We start from the raw sequence: 19,465 nt of genomic DNA, 5'->3' as shown, positions 1-19,465 counted from the left end.
AAAAAAAAAAGAAACTCATTGCTATCAAGTTGATTCAACTCATAGCAACCCCTCCTTGGGTTTCCGAGGTGGTATCTCTACAGACATAGATTGCCCAATCTTCCTTCTGAGGAGTGGCTGGTAGGTTTGAACCTCTAGCCTTCTGGTTAGCAGTCAAATGCCTTAGGCATTATCTTAATACTAGAAAATGTATCATATAATCATTACAACAACAGAGGAGAAAAACACCGTGATCATACTCATTAGTGACAAATAGACATTTGATAAAATTCAACATATATTCCTAATACTTTTTAAAAGCTCTTAAAACTTAGGAATCAACACCAGGATAATATGTGATAGCAACACTCTGGATGTATTTCCATTTAATTCTGAAGAAAACAATATTGTTTGTCATTTTTATAAGTGAACATCATTCAATAAAATGAAATACCACTTACTGCCATGGATTCATTTCCAACTCAGAGATCCCCACTGGGTTTCCAAGGCTGTAAATGTTTACGGAAGTAGATTACCTCATCTTCTTCCCGCTGAGCAGCTGGTGGGTTTGAACTGCTGACCTCCTGGTTAGCAGCCAAGTGCCTTACCCAGTATGACACCAGAGCTCTTTAAAATGAAATAAACATTATAAATATTAGAAAAGAGAAGTAATTTTATATGACATGACTGTTGCTCTAAAAACACAAAATCAACTAAAAATAATGCTATTATTTATAAAATAAAATTTTCAAATGAGATTTTCTCTCTGTTCAGTTAGCAAAAATTCTACTATGACATTTAAAACAGCAACCCCAAATATAAGATACTTACATGTTTTTAAAATTTTAAGGAGTGTGTGGGATCTGTATGATAAACTCCAAAATATTATCCAGGGAAAGAAAATTAGTTTTAAATAAATAGAGATATTTTATTTCTGGATATGATCATAATATTTTAAAGATACTCATTCTTCCCAGATTAAATTAACACTAAATATTTTAAAGATACTCATTTTTTCCAGATTAAATTAACACTAATTCATACAAAATTTAAAAAATACTTTCAAAATTTGAAAAAAACGATTCTTAAATTTGAATCTTTTTTGATAAAACATGATGAGAAATAATAAAAGGGAGAATTTTGTTGTTGTTAGGAGCTCTGGTAGCATAGTGCCTAAGGCACTTGACTGCTAACCAGAAGGCTGGCAGTTCAAACCCACCAGCCACTCCTCAGAAGGAAGATGGGGCAATCTACTTCTGTAGTGATACTGCCTCAGAAACCCAAGGAGGGGTCACTATGAGTCGGGGCCGACTCAACGGCAAATAACAACAACAGATGCTGTCAAGTTGGCTTCAACTCATAGTGACCCTCCATACTGTCCAGTCACATGCCATTCCCATAATCCTGCTATGCTTGAGCCCGTCGTTGTAGCCACGGTCGAGACACCATCTCATCGAGGCTCTTTCCTCTTTTCCCGACCTTCCAAGCATGCTATCCCTCTCCAGGGACTGGTCTCTTCTGACAACATGACCAAACTAGGTGAGATGAAGTCTGGCTGTTCTTGCTTCCAAACAGCATTCTGGCTGCACTTCTTTCAGGACATATGTGTTAGTTCTTCTGGCAGTCCATGATATTTTCAGTATTCCTCACCAACACCACAATTCAAAAGCATCAATCAACTCTTCTTCAGTCTTCCTTATTCATTATCCAGCTTTTGCATGCATATGAGGTGATTAAAAATACCATGGCTTGGGTTAGGTGCATCTTAGTCTTCGAAGTGACATATTTGCTCTTCAACACTTTAAAGAAGTCTTTTGCAGCAGATTTGCCTAGTGCAATACAATGTCTGATTTCTTGACTGCTATTTCCATGGGTGTTGATTGTGGATCCAAGGAAAATGAAATCTTTGACAACTTCAATCTTTTCTCCACTTATCGTGATGCTGCTTATTGGTCCAATAGTGAGGATTTTCATTTTATATTGAGGTGTAATCCATACTGCAGATTGTAGTCTTTAATCTTCATCGATAAGTGCTTCAAGTCATTTTTACTTTCAGCAAGCAAAGTTGTATTGTTGGCATATCACAGGTTGTTATGATTCTTCCTTCAATCTCGATACCAAGCTTTTCTTCATATACTATAGCTTCTCAGATAATTCACTCAGCTGAGTAAGTATGGTGAAAGGATGCAACTCTGATTCACACCCTTCCTGACTTTAAACCATGCAGTATCCCCTCATTCTGTTCGAATGACAGCCTCCTTGTCAAGGTACAGGTTCCTCATGAGCACAATTAAGCATTCTGGAATTCCCAGTCTTTATAATGTTATCCATAGTTTGTTATGATCAAATGCTTTTGCATAGTCAGTAAAACCCAAGTAAACATCTTTCTGGTATTCTTTGCTTTCAGCCAAGATCTATCTGACATCAGCAATGATATTCCTTGTTCCACATCGTCTTCTGAATCCAGCTTGCATTTATGGAAGTTCCCTGTCAATATACTGCTGCAACCGTTTTTGAGTGATCTTCAGCAAGATTTTACTTATGATGTTAATGATATTGTTTGATAATTTCCACATTCTGTTGGATCACCTTTGTAATGAGTACAAATATGGATCTCTTCCATATTTGTAAAATCTGCTGGTCATAGCATAGTGACTAAGGCACTTGACTGCTAACCAGAAGGCTGGCAGTTCAAACCCACCAGCCACTCCTCAGAAGGAAGATTGGGCAATTTACTTCTGCACTGGTACTACCTCAGAAACCCAAGGAGGGTCACTATGAGTCAGGTCTGACTCGATGGCACATAACAACAACAACCACATAAAGCAACTAGAGTCCCTAATGAAACAAAACCAAACTCACTGCCGTGGAGTTGGATCCGACTCATAGAGACCCCTCCTTGGGTTTCTGAGACGAAAAGAAGTAGATCGCCCTATCTTTCTTCCAAGAAGTGGCTCGTGGGTTTGAACTGCCAGCCTTCTGGTTAGCAGTCAAATGCCTTAGACATTATGCTACCAGAGCTCCTCACTAGAGTCCCTAGGTGGTGCAGATGCTTAAAGGATTGGGCTGATTACCAAAATGTTAAATGTCCAAAGAAAGATCTGGTGATCTCTTTCCAAAAAGTTAGTCACTGTAGAGTACAGATAGGAACTCTAGTGTCACAGTGGTTAAAGCATTTCCCTGTCAGCTGTTCAAACCCACCAGCCTCTCTGTGGGAGACAGATGAGGCAATCTGCTTCCATCAAAATGTACAACCTTGGATACCCTATGGGGGCAGTTCTACTCTCTCCTATCTGGTCACTGTGAGTCAGAATACACTCCATGGTAATGGATTTGATTTGGTTTTTTATAAATAGTGCAGTTCTACTCTGAGGTTACCATGAATTGGAATTGACTCCACAGTAACTGTTTCTTTTTGTTAAAAATAAAGCAATCAATGTAGTGTTTTATTGAAACAATAACCAGCATATCAATAAAATAGAACAGTAGTTTATAAATTATCCCACCACTATAATTTTTTTTTTGTTGTTATGTGCCATGGAATCAGACCTGACTCACAGTGACCCCTCCTTGGGTTTCCAAGGCAGTATCACTATGGAAGTAGATTGCTCAACCTTGAGTAACAGTGGATTGTTTGAGTAGTAGTAGATTCTATGAAAAAAAAATAAAAATAAATCTGACAGTATTATAGGAAAATGATTCTACATAAAACGTTTACCAATAAAAAGAGATCCAGCGGTTGACAAGAGTGATAGGAAATACTACTCTATGCTATTTCACATGGAACTGAAATTGACTCAGTTTTCTGGGTAGGCTTTGGCAATATTTAATAAACATTTAAAAAATTGTCATGCCATTTGATTCAAGAATTTTGCATCTAATATATTATCCCAAGGATATTATGAAAACAGGTAGATATTACAAGGAAATTAGTCATTGTACTGACCAATAGTGCCACAAGTGAGAAAATAAAACCTAACTATTCAACAACAGGATGTCAGTTATGATATATGTATATGCTGGAACATTATGCAAGTATTGAAAATGATGTCAAATAACACATGAAAGTGTTCATACTTTACAGTCAAGGAAAACATTCAGACTACAGAGAAATGTGAAAATTAAGATCTTATTTTTTACATAGGAGTACATGCCTTGAAGCTCTCTGGATAAGTACCATAATAGCAGTGGTTTCCTCTGGCTGTTTGGATTATGAATTATTTTAATTTATTTAGTTATACTTGCCTCTCATTTGCCATTTTTTCCTGCAGTGAGCATGCATTACTTCCATAATCATCATAACATCATATTTTATTTTATTGTACAATAATAAAAATTGTACTCTTTTTTAAGAGAGATCAGAAATTGAATATTGTAATTATTTACTAATTCAGAATTTGAAGGAGCACTCTCTGTTCACTGGTTTCTTCATTACTATTTAATTGCATTATCTAGTTTTTCATTAACCCTGATGTAGACACAAATACAATCTACAAAATAATCTAGGCACCAATCATGGGATTAATTAGCTAACTAATTACATAAATTGTATCTCTGTTTTATCAATTATTCCTGTGGAAAGATTGTCTTTTTCCTTAGAAAAAGTACTGACTTCAAAATACTATTCCTGTTAACTTGTAAAAATCTTGTGTAAAGTTCTGAAGGAAGATTTAGAATATATAAATTAAGCTTATGTTTGAAAGATGAGCAAATTTGACTTTAATATTTAACCCTTTTGTAAGGATTTATAATTATTTTCAAAGAAAAAAAATGAATGGTCAAGAGTCAACAAAATACAAAAACCTCTTACATGTGCCAAGCCATATGTAATTCCCTTTAGGAATTTCAGAATGAAGAAGTAATGATTTATATTCTTCATAAATTTACCTGTAGGAGACGTAGCTTGGAGTGTGTTGGTGGTAATAGACAAGGTAAGACTGAGATTTTAGGTAGGGTGACTTGAGGAGCTAGATGGCTGGCAAGGTGGAAATATCCAACAGATATTTGGGAACATGGAATTGGTCCTGTAATCAGACATATCATTAGGGGTGATATTGATGTGGGAGTTAGTTACCTGTGAATGGCAGCAAAGGCATAAATTGGAATGAGTTCAGAGCCCCATGGTTTCAAAGTCCAACTTGAGGGGTCATTCTATACGGTCTGTTCTCTGGAGTTGTGAGGACAAATCACTGACAAAGTACAATATAAATAGTGCCCCACTACAGCCCTTCATCATACACAGTGGCACACACTGGATGAGTTCTCTTAGAGGAGCTACACAGAAGATCTCCGAAGACTCACATTTACATGTTTAAGGGGGAATAAAATAAGTCAATGAACTGGCATGGGGTGGAAGAGAGGGAAAAGAAAATAGAGCAGCCTCTGGGAAAAAAAGATGTGGAGTAAAATGTCATGAAGTGTTTGACCCATGATGTCAACTGTTACATACAGACCTAGGGCACTGACAACTGAGATGGGTCACTGGACTTGGGCATACTTTAAAATGGGTAATCTTGGAGATGACGGAGTCCATAGTGAAAGAGAAAGAAGACAACAACCAAAGAATCAGCAAGTGGAAGTCAGTGCATGGAGAGGAAATGAAAATTGTAGGTGGAGTTTGTAAGATTACTGATTGAAGGACTTTCAACTTAGGGAAACCTGAACATGTATGGATATAAAGCAAAAGGAAACAGATGTAAGGGGCAGAAATTAAAAGTACAAGGGAGAAAAAAAAGCATGATTGAATAAACAGGGAGTGTTGAGGACTGCAGAATGGTTGATCAACACTCCTGGTACAGAATTGGCCCCAGAAAAGGGAAAGAATACCATTTTCCCAAGTTAGGATAAGACTGAGGGGCACAGAACTAATTTTGTTTCAGAAGAAAAATGAATGGTCTGAGGAGTCAGCATTCATAGAATCCTGTGTAAAGTGTGGTTGAATGTGAAGTGAAAGAAGAGGACTGAAGTCATCTATGTGCTCTCTAATGAGATTTCAGAGTAATGAATTTTGCATGGTAAATATGGGATAGTAGCTGTTCAGTGGTAGAATTCTTGTCCACCATACAGAAGAGGAGACATACAGAAATAAATTTGAGCCAGAATCTAATGTCTGAGAGTATTGCCTATATAAATTAATAAAGTTGCCATCAGGTGTAAGACATAAGCACCAGCTTGGAGAATTTTTGCAAATAGACCAATGATGAGCATGGATAAACTGGAGAACCCAAGTGCAATTTGCAAAAGTGTTAAGCTATTGTCTTCTAAAATTTGTATTTCATTTTACCAACTAATGCTCTGGTATTCTCTAGGATAGTATTTTCTCTTTATAATACTTGAAATATATTTATATATATAAAGTTGGTTCTGTGTACTCTGAGATAACTGTTGAGAAAAGAGTATTGAATGGAATACCAAGTTCATAGGTTAACACTTTAGAAAGATATACTGCCTGATAGGAGATCATTTTTATTCTAGACCATAGAATTTTGTGATAGACTTGACAAGAACAGTATATTTTGCACTTTTTTTTGGTTTTAAATTACCACAACACTGGAGTCACAAATACACTGTAAAAATGATTCTTTGTTGATGATGACTTGGAAGCTGCCCACAGCTCCAAGGATTTATATCCAATTCTATAAAGCTATTTTACATTTATGTTACTTCCTCTTTAGACAAAATGTTATCCCCAATGATTTGCTTATAAGTAAGATTTTAAGAAATAGTAGACTAAGGTGTATTTGAGAGTTAAAATTTATAAATAATGAATCAACCATGTTTCCCAATAGATATAGAACAGGGAAAGGATTTAGAGGTTATCTAGACCATGCTTCTAATTTTTTAATTGCAATTACACAAGAATTCTATGAATACCTCAGTCTTGTAAAACAGAGGAAGTCATTGTCCCCTTTGAGACATTCCAGATCCCTAAACAAGCACACAGATTAATCATGTTACAGTTTGCTGTGTAATCTTCCAAACTGTTCATGAATATTGATGTACAAATACATGTATCTGTGGAAAATATGCTGTTAAAAAAATAAGAACATGTTTTATGCAACTTGATTTTTATAATTAGTTATATATCTTAGAGAACTTTGCATATAAATTTACGTAGAGCTTCTTCACAATTTTTATGTGATGCACATTATTTCATCATAAAGATGCCGTATAATTTGTTTCATGTCATTCCCTACTGATGGACATGTGGCTTGTTTCAAAATATATCCTATTACAAATAATGTTGAAATACATGTACTAAATTTCAAATGTACTGTGTTTCTTTGTGATACATAGAGAAGGAAAATACTAGGTCAGAGAGTATATGAATTTTACATGTTAATACCCAAAACAAACAAACAAGAAAAAAACAGTTGCTGTGGAGTAACTTCCCACTCATGGTGACCCTGTACTTGTCAGAGTAGAGCTGTACTCCATATGGTTCACAATGTCTGATTTTTCTGAAGTGGGTTGCCAATGTTTTTGTCTTGCTATAACATAAATACAATAAATGGGTGGCTTTAATGAACAGAAATTTATTTTCTCATGGTTTAGGAAGTGAGAAGTTTGTTTTCACAGTGCCAGCTCTAGGAGAAGCTTGCTTTCCCCGTTGGCTGTGGAGGAATGTCCTTGTCTCTTCAGCTTCTGCTTCCTGGTTCCTTGGAGAGCTCCATGTGTCTTGGCATCTATCTGTCTTACCCCATCTCTCCTCTGTTCACATGTTTAATCTCCTTTATATTTCGAAAGAGATTACAACCTACACTAATCCTGCTTCATTAATATAACAAGACGAACCAATTCCAAATGAGATTATAACCATAGGCAGAGAGGTTAAGATTTACAATACATATTTTTGGGAGACATAATTCAATCCATAACAAGTTCTTCTGAAGCACATCTGTGCAAACTTGAACCTCCAACCATTCTGTTAACAGCCGAATGTGGTAACCACGTCCACCACCCAGGGACATGTTGATACTCAACCAAAGACATTGGCATTGAGTCAGTTCTGAATCATAGCAACTCCTGTTGGATTTCCAAGGCTGTACATCTTCACAAAGGCAGTCAGCCTCATTTTTCTTCCTTTACATGTCAGTAACATGAATGCACACACTGCTGTTGAGTCAGATTCAACTCATAGCAAGCCCTCCTTGAGTTTTTGATGTGGTATCACTATGGAAGTAGATTGCCCAACCTTCCTTCTGAGGAGGGGCTGGTGGGTTTGAACCACCAGCCTCCTGGTTAGCAGTCAAATGCCTTAGGCACTTACTGCCAAATAATCCTTCAAAGTGATTGTACCAGTTCATTCCCCCAACAACAGCTGTTTAATTTTCAGAGATGAGGAAAATTTCTCTCACAGAGAAATGATATAGCATGTCAAATATAAAAATGGACTAAAAATCAGGTATCCTAGCTCCTTACTAGAAGCTCTGGTAGCATAGTGCCTACGCACTTGACTGCTAACCAGAAGGCTGGCAGTTCAAACCCAGCAGCCACTCCTTGGAAGGAAGGTTGGGCAATCTACTTCTGTAGTGATACGGCCTCGGAAACTCAAGGCAGGGTCGCTCTGAGTCAGGTCTGACTCAACGGCACATAACAACAATAACAACATCTTCTTAATAGAAGAAAGACCTGGCAATCTACTTAGGAAAATCAACAATAAAAATCCTATGGATCATACCAATCCACAACCAATCAGGGGATGTTGCAGGACTGGGCAACATTTTGTTGCTGTGCATGGGGTCACCATGGTCAGAATGATTGGATGACAGCTAACAACATCTCCCTGATATGTCTACTGTATACACCAAATTTTCTCCAAATATATAAAAGGAAAGAATATATATTAAGAAAACACTCATGAAGCTTTGCTTCTTACTTTTACTATCCTTTACTAATTTTGAAGGAGCTGCACCAGCCACTCCTTGGAAGGAAGGTTGGACAATCTACTTCTGTAATGATACCACCTCGGAAACCCAAGGAGGGAGGAGTTGCTATGAGTTGTGTCCGACTCAATGGCAGTCAGTTTGTTTTGTTTTGCTGGTGGTGTAATGGTTAAAGCATTTGGCGGCTAACCAAAAACAAGTCAGCAGTTTGAACCCACCAGTTACTCTGTGGGAGAAAGATGAGGCAGTTTGCTTCTGTAAAAGATTTACATCCTTGAAAACCTTTTGGCTACTTCTATTCTGTCCTAAAGGGTTGCTATGAGTCAAATCGACTCAATGGCAGTGTTTTTTTTTTTTTTTTGTTACCAGCTTTGCAAAACCAGTTGTGACTGGTCACCTGTATCAAGTAGAGAAGAAATTATGATATATGGCTATGAGAAACTATTATAAACACAAGGTTCTTAATTTGTCTGTTTTAAGTTAGTTTTTCCTGGTTGTGTGATCCTGTTATCTTACATCTGCTAAACTTTTCATGGTTGGTATATTTTCTAATATAATTGAAATTCTCCTGGCTTAGAAATTTCATTTTCATAACTTATCAACAGAATCATCTTTATTTCTTTATTTGATGCATTTCCAAATGTAAGAAAATATGCAGTTAGTTGATTAAAAAAAATACCAGGAATTTATTTGAGAAATTGATCCTTTCCTTTCTAGATAAGTATTTTTGACAGAGCTTAAGTTTACTCTTTATGAACTCTGGAGTCATGTTGGGCCACCGACATCTGGTGATGCATGTTAGGCATTCAGTTAATCTCATTCAGGGCCTCTTTTCCTTCGATCCATAAGAATATATCACTTAAATGTGCTTCTGTGTTAAAAGAGAACTGAGCCCCCATCCTATATATCTCTGGATAACCAAAGTGTCTTTGTAACCACCTGGTGTCAACTTGGTGTTGAAGAAAAATTCTATAGGCATCTAAGAATAGAAGACATACAATAAAATATTCAATGAGCACCTGTTAGAGAAAAGAAACTGAGCTGGGAGTTTTCATTTATGTTACTTAATGTGTTCTCACAAGAAACACACATGGAAAGTTTTATTTTATGTGGTTTTTCTATCAGGAAATGAAAGGTGAGAGAAGTTATTTATTTTGGGAAGGGTCACATAACTAGTAAGCCTTCTTTCTTTCCAGCACTCTACCTCTCACCTTTGCCCAAATCAGTGAAAACTGGAGCAGTCAAAGAGAGACTCTTAGAAGAAGTGGAGTTTTAGCTGAGTCTAAAAAGATGGTTGATTTTAGCTGCAAAATGTGAGGAGTAAGCACTGAAGGAGAAGTAACTACACAGACACAGGCCTGGTGCTCAGATGCAGTTTAGCCAGATTACCTACAAGGACTAGAGCCTTGTTCAACTGGCTTGGACAGTACTATTTGAAAAGATAAAGGGCTTTGGGAAGAAATTCAGCAAGGTTTCTTCATGAAGAACAGCAACCAGGAATACTAGTTAAGATGACTCTCATTGTCTCTCTAGAGAATTTAATGTCTCTTATCTCTTTCTCTTGTCCTTCTTGCTACATGTTTCTTTACCTCTCTGCAGACTGGCATGTTTGCTCTACCAGTGCATAGCTATACCAGCTGCAGTTTCATATGGCTGCTCAGTTTGAGGGCTTAACAACAATGCATTAAACTCAGGAATCCCAATGCCAGATTCTAAGGCTAGATGCCTATACCTATTCCTGTCAGTTGTGAGTTAGAGACTAGCTTTACATGCTAATTTATCTTGGCCCGGGAAAGCAGCTTCTCTGAGAATAAAATGACACACCGAACAATAAGGAGAAAGAGAAGTAGGAAGTCAAAATGGTAAAACTTACTGGGAAGTATCTTGAAGGGCAGTAGAAACATACGCACTTGAATCAATGATTAATAGAGAGTTGGTGCAGGGCACATTAAAAGGGTGAACAGACTGAGGCTCTGGGTCAACCAAGAGATAATGGCAATAACATAGGCATGGTAACATAAGGTCTAGACTTAGACTGAGAGATGAATGGGGATTGAAGAGGATAAGGGAACTCCTTTAAAAAAAGAACAAACTGGATTTATTGACTAATTATAAAGATAGAAAGACAACTGTCAATTCAAGGGAAAAAGATGAGGTTGTCTGCCTTTGGAAAATAAAGATAGGAGAAGGGAGAGTTAATCTGTTTGTCAAGAGGTAGAAAATGCATCTAGTGTGGTCAATGTTGTTTAGGAGTCAACTGTGGTATATAAATGCCAGCTATAGTCTACAAATGGGGTGTACAAAGTGAATTGGTTAAGATGTGAAGCCATGTTAATTTAAAGCTAATGAGATAAGAAGGGGGTGGGCTTTGGAGAAAGATGGAGACACAATGTCCAATAGCCTTATATCTGAATTTGCATCTTTGTGAGATCTGCTATTTTGGGATGTGTGGCACTGTCACTGAACTTTCAGGTAGTTAGGTCCTGTCATCAGCTGAGAACTGGAATATCTGAGAAATACAATCACCTGGATGTGGTTTGGGAATCTTGCTGAGGCATGGTGATAATGAATGAGTTCCTTCTAGTGGGGAAAACTTTCAGTGTAAGAATCACACTTAATATAGATCAGATGGATGATGGAACATGTTTAAAAACCTGAGCTGAGCTGAAGGGCCATTGATTCCTAAAATTTATCTTAGACTACAAATGCCAAGGGGACAAAGTTAAACTTTCAAATACAGGGCTAAACATTTCTTCCTCGTCTACTGATGGGACATAGGCATTTTCTAATGCAGAGAACATTGGTTTGAAAGAATGGATGTATTTTGGCCAAACCACAAACGCCTTCCTGAGACTCTGCCAGATCCTGGTGGAAGCCAGGAAATATATTTTTAGACTCTATAACTCAGGCTAAGGGAACCATGTACCTCCTAATGGTTATCATCCAAACAGATATAAATAGAACCTTTAAAGAGACAAGCCATATGCTTTGTAGTGGTTACTTTATTTAACTTCAGATCTGATTTACAAGTACTTTAATTCCTAAAACAGCCTCTATTTCATTCATTAAAGATATGCAATGTACGTGAGAATGCTTGGTAACTTGGCTGTATACTTAGAAACTAATATTTTCCTCCCCAAAGCTTGTAATAAGGTCAAATGTTTATAATAATTGTTTTTAGCTGTTCTCTTATAATTGAAAACAAATGTTACCTAGTACCCAAAATGTATAGTGTTGTTAATAATGTATTTGTATAGTATAATTTCAATTTTCTCATCCTCTTTATGTATTACCTCAAAATTAAACATGGCAAGGGCTTTATGTCTCAAGGTTTGAAGAATTAAAACAAGTAGTTTTCTACTAATTAAAAGTATATTCATGTTCTTTTTTATCACATAATTCTTGTGGTAAAAGATAATATAATAAATTTAGGATTATAGATCTTAAACCAGCAGAAATATGTGTTGCATTCCCATACACCAGAATGATGGACGTTGGAAGGACTGGCAATGTCACATTTTGCCAAGGATGGGGATAGCAGGCATTCTTATGCATTGCTAACTCACTGCTCTCCAGTGGGGTCCAACTCATAGTGACCCCTCCTTGGGTTTCCGAGGTAGTATCACTACGGAAGTAGATTGCCCAACCTTCCTTCTAAGGAGTGGCTGGCGGGTTTGAACCTCCAGCCTTCTGGTTAGCAGTCAAATGCCTTGTGGGAGTGAAAATGGCTATCTGGGTAACTGTCTATTAGTATTTATTAAAGCTAAACTTGTGCCCACTGTATGAGTCTAAAAGAAATGAAGCCCATCTGGAAACAGTTATAAGAATAATCATAACAGCTTTATTTGTAATAGCTCACAACTGCAGACAACCTAATTCTCCATCAACAAAAGTAAGCATAAACAAATTCTCTAAAGAGAATACTGTTATTTTAAAGTAATGCACTATTGACACATGCAACAATATGGATGAATCTCTTGCATGCTATGTTGAGGGAAAAGCTGGGCACAAAAGATGCAAATACAAATCCTTTTATATGAAGTCCATGAAAACACAAAATTAATCAATGGTGATACAAGTCAGAATGCCAATCCATTCTCTTCCCAGGATGGTAATGATCAGAAAGACGCTCCAGGGAATTTTACAGTAAATCTGGAAATGTTCTAGATGTTGGTCTGGATGGTGGTTCCATAGGTGTATACATGTGTACACATTCATGTAGCCGTGCTCTTAAGGTATATATTCTGTCTCAGTAAAAGATATGAAATATGTTTCATGCTCAAAATGATTCACAATAGATTATTTTCCTCTTTGCAGTTCTGCAGAAAAGGGAGAGGTCAACTCCAAGAGGATCATTTAGGGCCAAAGTAGGGAGCAGATGATGCAATTTAAGTATCAAGACAAATCCAAAGGGGTCTGAGTTCTCTGTAATTATTGCAAAGCAGTAAATTTGTTATACTGCACTTGTAAAATTAGTAAAATATGGTGGTTTTGGAGATGTCCAATTTTTTGACCTGTAGAAAAAAAATTATATTTTTTATTTTATACCAAATGATTTCAGATACATTGAAATGGGGAAAAAAGATAATTTAATTTTTAAGCAGACTTTTGTTACCACACTTTTTCGTTTTTAAATTTTATACCCATATATCTATATAGTCATAAACCTACGCATATAAATGAGATCACAGGCACAATTATGAGTTTTTCAGGGTAGCTTTTGTTTGTTTTTTATTTACTTTATTTGTTTATTCTACCACTTTTACTTCCTCTCTTGACCATCACTCTTATTACCAACCTACATGGTTAAGCTCTAGGCTGCTAACCAAAAGGTTGGTGGTTTGAACTCACCAGCCACTCTGGAAGAAAGATAAGGCAATCTGCTTCCATGAAGATTTACAACCTTAGGAATCCTATGGGGCTGTTCTACTCTAGTCACTATGAGTCCGAATTAACTCAATGGCAATGAGTTTGGTTATGTGTTTTATAGATATTTTAAAACTCATAATAAAGTGCAATTATTTATAAGTATTATACACACACACATCCATGATGAGTACATATTTCTTTGTGATCATAGGTTTCCAAGGCAATAAGCTTTTACGAAGGTAGATTGCCCAATCTTCCTTCTGCAGAGCGGCTGGTGGGTTTGCACCACCAGCCTTCTGGTTAGCAGTCAGATGCCTTAGGCACTATGCCACTATGCCACCAGAGCTCCTTAAGAAAATGTACTATGTTATATATGCTTTTCTGAATCTTACATTTTTTTCCAAAATAAAATTTCAGGGTAATCCTAACAAGTCAACTGGCATGTTATGGCAGCATAATACCCCATCATGTGGAAATATCATCATTCACTCAAGCAACCCATTTGTTTCTGGGTTTTGTTTGGACAATGTGTTTAGTGTGCTATAGTGAGAAAGTTTTGCACTAAGAAACAGCAATATGGGCTGAGACTCTCTTCCTGTCACTTAGCTTTGCCACTTAAATTGTCTGAGCAAGGTCTTTTCATCCATCAAGGGAAGATACATTTATACCTGCCTACCCATGTCACATGGTGGCTGTGAGAATCAAAAAGATGTCCTAGATGAGTGCATGTGTTTGGTATTATGGATAGAGCTTTGCCATTGGTAATCATCACAGCTTACTGGTGTTTAATGCTTGCTATTTGCCAGGCACTGTTTTAAGGACATTCATTGTGTTCATTCAGTCATCACAATGCCAAATAAAGTACTATTAGTTATTTTTTCTATTTTCCAAGTAAGGAAATTGAGAAAAGTTATGGTAATTTTCAATAGGTCAGCAGAAGTTTGCAGATTCAAACCCTGCATATCTCATTTGAGAGTTGCGATTTTATGTACCATGTAATATTACTTCTCAGATATGATGCTGACTATACATTTCATCTTATACATGAGTAATATAAATAAGGAGGGAGCTCTGGTGGCATAGTGCGTAAGGCATTTGACTGCTAACCAAAAGGCCGATGGTTCAAACCCACCAGCCACTCCTTGGAGGGAAGATTGAGCAATCTACTTCCATAGAGATACTGCCTCGGAAACCCAAGGAAGGGGTCGCTATGAGTTGAATCAACTTGACAGTAGTGAGTTTTTTTGAAATGGCATAGAGGTTAAAGCATTCAGCTGGTGATGAAAAGGTCAGCAGTTCAAACACAGCAGCCACTCCTCAGGAGTAAGATAAGACAGTCTGCTTCTATAAAGAAGGAAGAAACTCTACTGGGCAGTTCTACTCTATAGAACCCTAAAGGGTTGCTAGGAGTCACAATTGACTTGATGGCAGTAGGTTTGTTTTTTTGGATTCATAGATACCTAAAATAGAATATTCTTAAGAAAATGATGAAATGACATTGTCAGTCATAAACAATACTAAAATTTAAAAACAATAGAGATGTTTATTAGCTATTGCTAGGTAACAAACGATCAAGCTTCAAACAAAAATCATGTGTTTAGGTCATGATTCAGCAGGTCAGCAATTTGGGATGGGCTCAGCTGGACGGTTGTCTTGGTTTTATCTAGGCTCACCACTCAAATGTCTGTAGGTAGCTTTTAGGTCAGCTAAACAGCTCTGTTTTGGAGATTGAGTGTCAGAAAAGGCGATGAGAGCAGATGGGTCATGAGTCTCTCATTCTCCTGGAAGTTAGTTTGTTGTTGTTGTTATGTGCCGTCGAGCTGGACCCGACTCACAGCGACCCCTCCTTGGGTTTCTGAGGCAGTATCACTATGGAAGTAGGTTGCCCCATCTTCCTTCCAAGAAGTGGGTGGTGGGTTTGAACCACCAGCCTTGTGGTTAGCAGTCAAGTGCCTTAGTCACTATGCTATCAGAGCTCCTGGAAGTTAGTTTAGGCCTGTTCAAATTGTGGTGATATGGTTTCAAAGAGAGAGTGAAATGAGGCCTAGGCTTGTAACTGGTATAGTGTTACTTCTATTACATTATCTAAGTCAAAGCAAATCACAAGGTTGAGATTCAACCACTTGAGGGAAATTATTGCCAAGTCACATTGCAGAGAGATAAAGATATAGGGGCATGGATAATTGCAGACATCTAATTCACACACATGCACACACACACATTTCATATGCTTTAGCTCATTCTAGAGAGCCTGACATTGATTTATTATTAGTACCCTGTTGTCTCCTTGAAAACTAAGGTGTGCCTAACCCAAGCCATGGTATTTTCAATAGCTTCATATGCATGTGGGAGCTGGACAATGAATAAGGAAGACTGAAGAAGAGTTGATGCTTTTGAGTTGTGGCGTTGGCATAGAAAACTGAAAGTGTCATGGATGCCAAAAGAACTAAAAAATCTCTCCTGGAAGAAGTGCAGCCAGAATGCTCTTTGGAAGTAACAATGGCCAGACTTAACTACTTTGGTCATGTTGTCAGAAGGGACCATTCCCTGGTGAAGGATCTCATGCTTGGTAAAGTGGAGGGTCAATGAAAAAGGGGAAGGCCCTCAACAAGATGGATTAACACAGTGGCTGTAACAATTGGCTCAGGTATAGCAGGGATTGTGAGGCTGGCACTGGACCAGACAGTGTTTCATTCTGTTCATTCAGAGATGACTTGACAGCACCTAACAACAGCCTGCGTGTGTATATGTGTGTACATTTGTGTTTTCTTTTGAGAATGCCTCCTACATATTTATCCTTACTTTGGAAAATGGCTGGTTCTTTTCTTCCAGAGGCATTTGAAGCACGCTTCTTCCTGAGATAGCTACTCACTTGCTCTGCATGTCTGAGAAGAATTGAGTATCTCCACATTTTCAAGCCACCTTTATGTTCTTTAATCTCTATTTCTAAGATATCCAGACGGCATGACATTATACTGTGACTCTTTAAAGGAACAGTCTTATTTGGATACATAATCAATGTATCAAAAACAAGATCTCAAACTCAGAAAGTCTATAATGTGTGTAAGTGAACATTTTCTGAGGACAATTATCCTTTCTTTCCAAGACAAGTACCCTTCCTATGCTCCCAGTATATTCTCTGAATGTTACCAGTTACCAACATCCTTGCCTTATCTGGCAAAAGAACACATATTTAGCAGCTGAGTAAATTGAGGCATGGAAAATTTCAGTTTCATGCAAGACTCATAGGTTTCTTATTTCAATTCTAGGCCTTCAACCATATAAATCATCTAATTTGATTTCAGTGATTCTTGATTATTCTAGGACCCACCTCTTTTCCTTACTTTGGAAGGCTTAAAGTTACCTTTTTTTTTTTGCCTCATCCTTTCAGTATGACATTTCTTCTAGGAGACCTAGTCACACAAAAATAATGATGTCTTTGTAAAAGGAGTCTTCAAAAACCAGGTTAAATTAGATGCTTAGCGAAGGCTATATTTTGCTTTAAGACACATGGCATAGTAGAGTCATATCAGTCAGACTGGAATTCAAATTCCAGTTCTACCACTAAGATGTGTGACCTTTGGGAATTTAATGTAATCATTCTAACCTTACTTTTCTTTTCCATGTAAAGTGGTTAATACAGGTTGTTGTAACAATTAAACACACACACACATGCACATGCATTCAGCTTCTTGATAGGAAGTTGCTGCCAAGACATACTGTAGAGGTTTGGTAAATTTCTCTCTCTTTCTATGTATCACTGCTGTCATTTTTGATTCCAACTCATAGCAACTCTGAACGACTCAGTAGAACTGCCCATAGGGTAATTTTTATGGAAGAGTGACCTTCCATAAAAGGTTGAAGTCTGTTCAACCGCAGACATTTTAGTTAGCAGCTGAGCACTTTAACCACTGTTCCACTAGGGCCCCGTGTGTGTGTGTGTGTTTGTGTGTGTGTGTGTACACCTGCTCCTCATTTACTGACATATTTAGGTTCTAAAGCCCAGGGTCCAGGTCACTATGTGAAATTGGCATTATGTGAGAGCCAGTGGCTGTGCCCCATCTTCAGTGATGGTATTTGCCCCCAAGTCACTCACCATCTGTTGGATGTCCCTTGTGCATTTTGGGATGCATGTGGTATGGCAAGCCTCCCTTCCCCACCATACCTTTCCCATCACCGAGGAACCTTCCACTGCCCATCCTGGGCAAGGACCCCACTTTTCCTAAATCTTCTCCTGCCCCACAGCCCCATGCAATCCCCTTCCCCCCCCCCTTTTCCTGCTACCTCTGCACTGACCTCTTCAGCACCTTTGGGCACTTGACTGGCCTCTCCCTGCCTGCTAACCATCTCACATTGCCTATTGTCACCCCATATCCTCCATGACCATTTTAAGACAGCACAGATGAACTGAAGAAGGTGTTTGTTCATTCCATGACTGGTTGACCAGTGTCCCTTATGTGGCCTTGTTGTCACAGGTACCTCCAGCATATCATTTAGAGTGGCCTTCACAGGGCATTCTGGGTCTAGCCATGGCCCTGTGTGTGGTCCAAACCATCAGAGGCACCACCTGAGAATTTTTCCAAGTTGTAAATGTGAAATGATAGGTAATTAGATAGTCTATAACTAAGGACTAGGTATCCAGAGTTTAGCCTAATGCCTGGCTCATAATTAATGCTCAGTACATGTTGGTTATTATTGTTACTATCACTGAAGCTCCTGGATGCCACCTTCCTACAGTTCTAGGGAACTCGAGAAGTTTCTGTTGAAAACAAGGGGAATAACAGGAAATACACTTCTTAAGTCATATCAGTAATGGCAAATACAGGACAGAGGCTCTCTTGTTCAGACTCTCTTGTGTTTCTCCATCTTAGCTTAAGGGTTTTCTTTAAGTGTTTAGTTGATGCACACATTACCTTTGAGTGAGATCCAGTGATATAATACAGGAAATATGGGTAATATGCTTAGGAGGGACTGGAAAGAGTACATGCTTAGTAAACTTTACCTTCTCCTTCTCCCACTCCCTCTGTTAGTGACTGGACAGCTCTTAAGCTACCTCTTTCTTGGGATGGGTTTTTCAGAAGCAGATCCTAGATCCTGAGAAGATGATTTGTATACAAGTCATTTATCAAGGAAGGACTCTCAGAAGAAACTGGCAAAGGAGTGGTGTAAGCAGGACAAGGAAGATGCCAGACAAGAACTCAATTTCAAGTGAAGTTCTGGCCCCAACATGACTCCATGAGGAACTTTGAAGCATAAACTACACCTTAAAATATGACCTGCCTTAAGGCATGGAAGCTTACTTTTCATACTCCTGCCCCAGTCAGTCATTGGCTGTTGGCTGTCCTCCATGCACTTCTGGCACTCCATACTATTAAGTCAGTTCCAGTAGCCCTAGGAAAACTCCTGAAGGAGGATGTGTGTATGTTGTTGTTGTTAGGTTCTGTCAAGTTGTTTCCAACTCACAGCGACCCCATGCCCAGCAGATCGAAACACCGCCCAATTCCATGCCAGCTCCATGATCCTTGCTATACTTGAGCCCATTGTCACAGCCACTGTGTCAATCCATCTCGTTGAAGGCCTTCCCCTCTTTCGTCGACCCTCCACCTTACCGAGCATGACATCCTTCTACAGAGAATGGTTCCCTCTGACAACATGAACAAAGTAGGTGAGATGAAGTCTGGCCATCCTCACTTCCAAGGAGCTTCTCTGCCGCACTTCCTCCAGGACAGATC

Source organism: Orycteropus afer, unplaced genomic scaffold (assembly GCF_000298275.1).
Source record: "Orycteropus afer afer isolate SDZICR_OR568_19922 unplaced genomic scaffold, OryAfe1.0 scaffold00567, whole genome shotgun sequence".
NCBI classification, from domain to species: domain Eukaryota; kingdom Metazoa; phylum Chordata; class Mammalia; order Tubulidentata; family Orycteropodidae; genus Orycteropus; species Orycteropus afer.
The sequence above is the reverse complement of the archived record's forward strand: the minus strand, read 5'-3'. Positions refer to the sequence as shown.